Source organism: Carex rostrata, chromosome 25 (assembly GCF_964058835.1).
Source record: "Carex rostrata chromosome 25, lpCarRost1.2, whole genome shotgun sequence".
Classification (NCBI taxonomy): Eukaryota; Viridiplantae; Streptophyta; class Magnoliopsida; order Poales; family Cyperaceae; genus Carex; species Carex rostrata.
In genome coordinates, this window is record NC_135942.1 from 8,135,227 (window position 1) to 8,144,598 (window position 9,372).

Sequence of the window (9,372 nt, forward strand, 5' to 3'; positions counted from 1 at the left end):
ATTTGATTTGTGTAGGGGCGGTTTCATTATTTCTTCTCAAGTCTGTCAACCATATTTTGATCTTCAAAGTGTTCTGAGTGAGGTTCATCCTCTTTTATTTAATTTTTTTTTTTGTATATTACTGACATTTTTTGTAATTTCTTGTCATGTGCATATTGGTTCCTGACAAGTTTGATCTTAATTTTAATCAAAGTGTTCTTCGTAATTTCCTTGTTAAAGCAACCAATAATAAATTTTACTGTTTACACCCTACAACATTTTAAAATAGTATAATTCACCAGCATTGGCATAACATAACACTTATCTTAAGAAATACTTAAGTAATGAAAATTGGAGAAGAGTATTGTCTGTCTGTTAGTTGATTAGCAAATCACAAATTGCCTATTTTTTTTTTGATAAAAGTGAATTTATTAACTTGCAGCAATTTCTTTGAGGAAGCAAAATAAAGAATTACACCCCTTGATTAGCAAGCCACCTGGTTTCATTCACCGTTGGAGAACCAAGGGGTCCTGACAAGGGTGGTGCAGCTTATTTGATTGAGAAAAAAGATCAGTTGATTAGATATGAGGTTAAATGTAAATCGGATGCGAAGTCATCATTTCAAATGGAAGCAATAGCATTGCTCAGTGCCCTGCAGGTCAACTTGGAAATTCGACAATGCACTTTTGACTCAGACTTAGAAGTGCTGGTAAATACTTTCAAGCCGGGACTAAAATTGCAGCACATTCAAGCGGCTATTTCTTACCAGTTTTTTACTTTATTTTCTGACCAAGGATATATGTAATAATAGGCTGAACTTTATTTTTTGCTTCTCGTTCTCACTCGTTGCACTTGATGTTCATTTATAGGAGCAGAGAAAATATATTTATCTATTTGTGTATGATGTTCATTTAAATTTTGAGAAAGGGGAGCTAAGAAGATAATCTGATGAAGATCTCTTGAATAATAATTAATTTTGAGTTTGTAAATTTTGAAGTTGTAATTAACTAGGCTTTGTAATTTGTTGACGGTACACTATTGTAATTTTGAGTTAATGATTGTTTTTCAGAATTTATGTATCTTTGTAAGAAATGGAACAATTTATATTTAAGAATTAAGCATTATGGATACACAAGACAACAAGCAATGGCATCATGACCATACAAGGTTTACATTAGGCACTGTTTTATTATCTTATTTTTCTGACAAGCCAACTTTAAAATCAAATTCAGAGAGTTTTATTACATCATATTTTTTGTTTTTTTTTATGAAAATGTAGAGGAAATCCTATTCTAAATACATGCCAAATTCCAAAAAACTTTTAGTTTTATAACTATGTTTAACATGTGATTGAATGCAAGGGTAGTCTGGTAAATTATGCAGAAAAATAACAGTTTTGTATTTTTTTTAAATGTGAACTTTGAAAATACCTAATAAATTACTAGAAAAATCCAACAAATGTAAAATTTGGTTCTAGAGTGTGTCTTGATGTCCTTTATTTAACTGTAAAGTTGATTTTATCAAATTATAATTTTATCAGCATATTTTGTGTAGGTTTTCACTACTGGTCAAATTTGAGGCTTGGCATACCTATTGGTCGCAGGTGACAGAAAGAAAAAAAGCAAATAAGTTTGTAAATGGATATTTGGTTTCCATTTTATTACAACAGTAAATCCAAGTAACAAGGTTCTTGTAGAGAACAATAATTAAACTTTGTAAATCAATGATATATCAAAGCACAACAATGATAAACACAGAGATAGCAAGCACAATTCAACTTGCATAATTGAAGAACAATTGGTCAGATTATTCATAAAACTTTTGGCTTATGTAGAGCCCTTGAAAACTTTGTCAGTGACTGTGAAGAAGAATTTTCAGAAAAGACCTTATGCTTATTTTATTTTTACTTCTACATACAAAGATTATAGATACAACAATATAAAATAAATACAAAGAGAAATACTTGTTATATTTAACCAAAAGATCCATAAAAGTCATCTTGTTATATATTAATAAATACATCACTATATACCAAAAGAAAGCAAGAGCAATCTAAGTAGTATAACAAAAGAAGAGAGCTCTATCAAAATGCACAAGTAATTTTTATCTATCAAAATGCACAAGTAACAAGTTCTTCATCCATTCATTGCTTCACACCACAGCTCCAACCAAAAATCGAAGAGAAATACTTCAACTATTATCATCTTCATCTCGTTTTCTCTTTCCATTAGCCAAATCTTGTTTGCGCTACAAACACAAAAATTACATTCATGTATTAAATGTAATAAAAGATAAAAACTGAAAAATTATATAATGAGGATGACATACCGTGGGACAACTTCAAAAATTGTGGCCCCCTTTCTCACCACAATAGCTACAAGTGCGCCTTTTGGGAGCAATTTTTTCTAGTATCGGTTTCTGCCTTGGCGGCCTTCTCTTCCTTCCCTTGCATTGCGACATAGGTGGATCAATGTACTCCTCAGCCAGCAAGGGAATCAAAGTCGGTTGCTCTAAAACCTCATCTGGTGCACTCAACTTTAAGGGAATCAAAGTCAAAATTTTGTCCTTCAGTTCATCAAGACTAACATCGGCACATCTGAATGCTTCTACAGATTTTGTAGCCAAATGCACAAGTTGTACCACTTTGGGGTATAACGTGGCATGCCGCATAGTTTGCAGCTCAGTTGATTCTCCCGTACCCATACTCCTTTCACGGATTGACATTTTCACACTCTCATTAGCTCCTTTGGTCCAACGCTTGAGAATGTATTTGGAAGGTAAGTGTTCTATCCCAACATGCTGCATCACCTTAATGGCATGGGCACATAAGATCCCAGTAAATTTGAAACCTTTGTAGCTACATAAGACAACCTCATCAGCCATGTCTATGCAAATTTTGTGGATTTCAGGGACCCAATTTGGAAACGAAGGGTGTTTTGTGATGTTGACCTCATAACATTTTTTTTGCTCGACCTCCACAACAGAACCATTACTACTTTCTTTCAACCTCTTCTTAAATAAAGAAAAGATTTTCTTGGTATAAACCTCACGTGCATCAACCTCCATTCCATTAAGAGACCATAGCTAAGGGGTTTCATTGATTGTTCGACAATCCTCGTCACTCTCTCTTTGCCATATCCCCTCTACCAACTTCTCAAGTTGTAGGACAAACCGATATATAGAAGTATGGTTATCCACCAACAACTTTATGACATTATTCATTCCTTCACTTCTTTGAGTTGTGGACATTTGAGCACAAAAGGTACCGCGAAAGTAGGCAGGAACCCATTCCTCTCGTTTCTCAAACATTGTTTTGAGATGATTGTTGTCCTCCAACTTATACTTTTCTAACATCTTGTGCCACGATCTTTCAAAATTAGCAACTGTCAAGCTTCGGTTGATAACAAAGTTCAGCTCCTCTTTAAAACCATCCTTGCTGCCATAGTAAACCAACAATTGATCCCTTGCATTCTTCATTACGTGCCATTGGCAACATCTATGGACTGTACTAGGAAACACTTCTTGTATGGCAGCTTTCATAGAGGGGCATTGATCGGTGATTATTACCTTTGGTCCCTTGTTGAACATTGCTTGTATCCAAGTACGGAACAACCATATGAAGTTTGTGGCTTGCTCGTTTCTAAGAAGACATGCACTGAAAACAATGCTTTGCCAATGGTGGTTGACTCCAATGAAAAGTCCCAATGGCATGCAATATTTATTAGTGTTATACGTTGTATCAAATGTCACCACATCTCCAAACTCGGCATATGCCCGTCTCGCTCTACCATCAATCCAAACAATGTTCTTTACAACTCCATCGCTGTCCGGCTCTATGGCAAAGAAAAACTCTGGGTCATCCTCTTGTTTTCTATTAAAATGAGCCAAGGTTATTTCCACATCTATACCCACCAACCTCCTGTTTTCCTCAAGTATTGTATTATCAACATCCTTCTTTGAAAAATGAAGTTTATCAATCCCACCAGCCCTTTCTCCTAAGTAATGCCATATTTTTGAGAGTGGCACATTCGATGCTCGCATATCTCTTATAATTGTCTTCTGCTCCATGGTGATGCCTTTTAGGGATCTCAAATTTCTTCTTTTTGATGGGCTAGTAATAAAAACATGATTATGCATGGCATTAAATTTGGACACTTTCCAAACTCCATTCTTGAATCGTCTAAACCTAATGAAAGCCATACAAGCACTCCTTCTATTTGAGATTTCCTTTTGTGGTGTTCCCATGTTGTCCGCTTGCTTCTGTCGATCTGACAACCCTTGTTTTGAGCAAACCATTCTAATTGAAGAAATCCCAACTTTTGTCTTGCCACTAGTTTGTACCCAGACACTAAATCCGAGTCTACTACCATATGAGTAATAAAACTCTTTAGCCTTAATTTCACTAGTGAACTCAATGCCAATAAAAGGTTCGACATTCTCACCACCTCCAACATCCTTTTCCTCCCATTCATCGCCTATAACATCCTCTTCCTCAATCTCTTCCTCCCTTTCATCAACTATAATATCATTTTCATTGACTGTTTCACCTCCAAACCCATCTTCCTCAAACTCAACAAGTTCAAACTCACCTTCCTCTAAAATGGCCATCGAAAGGATTCAATTCTAGTTGCTCATGTTACCTAGTCAAGTAAATACATAGATAAAAAATATGAAACTGTTTTGCAAACATCAAAATGAGGAAGCTGTTTTGCAAATATCAAAATAAGGAAACATTTAGCAAATTTGTATTTTAGGGGTTCTAAATTTACAGCTTACTTTTGGGATATATAAATGTATTGTAAGTAACATTTTTAATGGGACATTGCAAGCAGTTGGACTAAGCACATGTATACATTGTCATATATTAAAAAAAAAGGTGATGAAAATAAATAAATTTACTTGACATAAAGACTATTCTTGCAAAAAATTGCAGCAATTTATAAACAACCAAAGCCTTGCACAAATATTCTAGAACAAACGCACTAATTTCACATAATTGCTGCAATTTCAGAAATTCGCACAACTAACCTCTTGTCAGAATGGGCCTGATGAGCTGTGCTTCATCTTGGCTCCAAGTAATTAACATCATTCATTGCCATAATGAGTATAAATTTCAACCTATTTGAGGAAGATAATAAAAATCAGAGATTTCAACTTTCATTGCCATAAAAGCTGATTATATATCTCCGAGCTTAAGCACAAAAATATGACATAGGTACTTAACTACAAGATAGGTAAAGTTTCTGGTATGAAGCGGTATTGAGAGTGTCTTAAAATTAATTTTGTATTTTTATAAAACACCATTTAAGCAAATTTGGACGAAATTGAAAAATATTTTCAAAATTTGAAAACTTCAGGTAAGATTTTTGCATACCAAATTTAGGATTGTGTGTGTAGATTGACGAAGGGGAGTGAGGGAACTTTAGATTAACAGAGAGGGAGAGAGGATAGCTTACCAGAAATGGAAAGGGGAATGAGCAAAGAGAGAAGTCGCGGAGGGGAGAGAGCATCACAGAAGTTAATTAGCAGCCTAGAGAGAAGAGGCAAAAGAGAGAGATTGAGGAGAGGAAGGGTGGTGTTGTACCGGAAAAAGGACGACTGACGTGGTTTTGAGAGTGAGAGACGATAGGAAAAGGTGAGCGGGAAAGGGTGAGCGTGAAGAAAGGCGCGTGGCTAAAACCCTAGCGAGGGAGTGGAATGGGGGTGCACGGGGAGAGAGATCTATTTTTCAAATTTCAACCAAAGAAATTAACGGAGAGGCGCTTTTGGAATTTCTTCGTCTCCGCCTGCCTCAATCAGCGCTCCCATTCTACCACGAAGTTTAAAGAAGATCCAACAGAGGAAAATACCGTTGCAGGTTCTGAAACATGCTATGCATAGCATGCTCCTATATATATATATCTATATATATATATATATATATATATATATAGAGTACGGCTAACGCGCTTCCTCTAGCATATGGGCCGAAATGCTTCCGGTGGAAATTTGAAATTTCAAAATCCAAAAAGTCGATCTGAACCGTTCATCTCCTTCTCCATATTAATATCTGCTTGGAGACCAAATTTTACATTTTTCTGAAATTTTTTACTATTTATTAAGCCACTTTGAAAATCGCTGATCCAACGGTGGCTTAACAAAACAGTAAAACCATTGGATCAGCGATTTTCAAAGTGGCTTAATAAATAGTAAAAAAATTCAGAAAAATGTAAAATTTGGTCTCCAAGCAGGTATTAATATGGAGAAGAAGATGAACGGTTCAGATCGACTTTTTGGATTTTGAAATTTCAAATTTCTACCGGAATCATTTCGGCCCATATGCTAGAGGAAGCGCGTTAGCCGTACTCTATATATATATATAGAGTACGGCTAACGCGCTTCCTCTAGCATATGGGCCGAAATGATTCCGGTAGAAATTTGAAATTTCAAAATCCAAAAAGTCGATCTGAACCGTTCATCTTCTTCTCCATATTAATACCTGCTTGGAGACCAAATTTTACATTTTTCTGAAATTTTTTACTATTTATTAAGCCACTTTGAAAATCGGTGATCCAATGGTTTTACTGTTTTGTTAAGCCACCGTTGGATCAGCGATTTTCAAAGTGGCTTAATAAATAGTAAAAAATTTCAGAAAAATGTAAAATTTGGTCTCCGAGCAGATATTAATATGGAGAAGGAGATGAACAGTTCAGATCGACTTTTTGGATTTTGAAATTTCAAATTTCCACCGGAAGCATTTCGGCCCATATGCTAGAGGAAGCGCGTTAGCCGTACTCTATATATATAGATATATATATATATATAGATATAGATATAGATATATATATATATATATATCTATATATATATATATATCTAGATATATCTATATATATATATCTATATATATATATAGATATATATATATCTATATATATATATATATCTATATATATATATAGATATATCTATATATATATATATATATATATATATATATCTATATATATAGATATAGAAGCGCGTTAGCCGTACTCTATATATATAGATATATATATATATATATAGATATAGATATAGATATATATATATATATATATATATAGGGTCTGTCTAAATTGCTGCTGGCAGCATTTCGGCAGAAGTGCTGCCGGGGCTATATTTAGCCGTGTGATGTCCAAACAACAAATCCAAACCGTTAGATGTTTAATCTATATTATAATCTACTTGGAGACCAAATTTTACATTTTTTGGAATTTTTTTACTATATATTAAGCTGGTTTGAAAACCGCTGATTTCAGTAAATTTCTGCAGCATTGAAATAAGCGGTTTTCAAACCAGCTTAATATATAGTAAAAAAATTCCAAAAAATGTAAAATTTGGTCTCCAAGTAGATTGTAATATAGATTAAAAATCTAACGGTTTAGATTTCTCGTTTGAACATCAAAAAATGGAAAAAACAGTGGCAGCACCACCGGCAGAAATGCTGCCGGCAGCAAATTAGCCACAGCCTATATATATATATAGATATATATATATATATATAGATATATATATATATATATATATATATATCTCCCTACCTTATTAAGGAGCTTAATGTCTAGATCCTGCAAGGGTTCTGATTTACTTTGTTTGTTTCGGATTGAATCTGAGCCATCTAAACAAATAATTTGCCTTCCTTTGATTAAATACATCCTTTATATACGTAGAAGTCCAAAATTAGTTAAAATTGTACCCGTTACACGTACCGCTACATGTATTATCACAGGTATTTTGATTCTGCACCGTCAGATTTCAATCAAAAATCGTGCAAATTATCTTTCGCTGGAGCGCTGCGCCTCTCCCAGCAAATTATCTCTATGCCCCCCTCCCTTCCCGATCCCTCCTTCCAAAGATAAAAAAAGAGAGAAAACCCTAATCGCCTCAGATCTCCGCCACTCCGCCTTCCTTCACCGTCTCTCTCAAAGCACTGTGAGAATATCAGATAACGGTCCCGCTCCTCTACCATACCTCGGCATCTCCCCCAAGGCCCCAACGTCTCCTCTTCGCTCAGCTCACCTACCCATCTAGAATCCCTCTTCTCACCAAACCCATAAATCTGGAGCGATACTCACAAAGAGAAAAGAGAGACTGAGGCGGGAGAGAAAGACAGAGAGAGAGCAGAGAGAAATTCAAACTTGTCGAAAAGAAGCAATTGAGCCATAATGTGGCCAAATTCAAGTTTGCATTACCTACACCAACTTCTATTCTGGGACTTCCAATTGGGCAACACATCAGCTGCAGGTTGGGTGTTCGTTCTTATTTAATTTAAATTCACACTTTTCTTTTGGCCTTTAAAGTTCTTACAAAGAATCAGGTTTGATCTGAAATAATGATTTAAGTCAACGGTGAAGTGCAGTGATCAAAACCAGAATCTCACCTCGATATAATTGGTGAAGTTGAAGGGATCAAAATTATAATCTCGCCTCAAATTGATTTTGTCTTTCTTGTTATTTGTATTTATTTGTGGTGTTTCTATTAATGCAATAGAGGTAAAGATAGTGTGGGTGATGAAGTGATCAAGCCTTACACTCCAACCACACTTGATTCTGATACTGAAAAATTTAATTGATTGATGAACTTATTAATCGTCAATGAACACTTGATCAAGCCTTACACTCCAACCACACTTGATTCTTTTACAATTTAATTGATTGATAAACTTATTAATACCGATACTAAAAAAAACCACTGGTATTGTTCATTGTCTGTGTGTACTATTTTCATGAATACTAAGTTTTCCCTTTCTTCACTCAAAACCACTGGTACTGTTCCATTTACTTATAATAACAACAAAATTTGACTTTGATCTGAGTAAGCTTTACTTGATGTGCATATTATTATTCTATTGTTATTCTATCATTAACAAATTTGTTCTGCCAAATAGAAAATTTTCTTCATTTTATTATTTTTGTCTGTTCAAGTTGATGATTAATTTGACCATACACAAGTTTCCCTTTTAATTATATCTTAACTAAAACCACCTCACAGTTTGGATCTTCTGTGGTGACCTCTTTGACTTTCCTTCTCTTTGTTCTTGTGGAAATTAGAAGCTTTTTAAAAGAAAGAATAAAGAACCTTGTGACTCTTCTATGATCCATACCCTTTAATTGCAAACAAACAAAAAAATTGTAAATATGTTAAATAGCAAGGTCCTATATTAAAAAAATTTCTTCACTCTCTTGACTGACAAAGTACTTAAAAATAAATTGACGTTTAATCTTGGTTCTTGATGATTTTGATCTTTATTATGGTTTCTTATGCATAAACAGTGGCTTAGAACCTCTAAAACCAAAACTAATGTAGTTTGGACCTCAAAACCTGGTGTGCTGACATCTAAACAGGCTCTTTGGCATAACCCCGTGCATTTAC

General features: G+C 34.6%; 1 pseudogene across 1 annotated transcript; it reads right to left on the minus strand.

The window, feature by feature from the left end:
- Positions 1–1,966: 1,966 nt before the first annotated feature.
- Positions 1,967–4,047, minus strand: LOC144576185 (protein FAR1-RELATED SEQUENCE 5-like; annotated as a pseudogene). The gene is made up of 2 exons (XR_013518614.1): positions 2,308–4,047; positions 1,967–2,226 (listed from the first exon to the last, which is right to left on the minus strand). The product of XR_013518614.1 is annotated as a protein FAR1-RELATED SEQUENCE 5-like (transcript).
- Between the last annotated feature and the right edge of the window lie 5,325 nt (positions 4,048–9,372).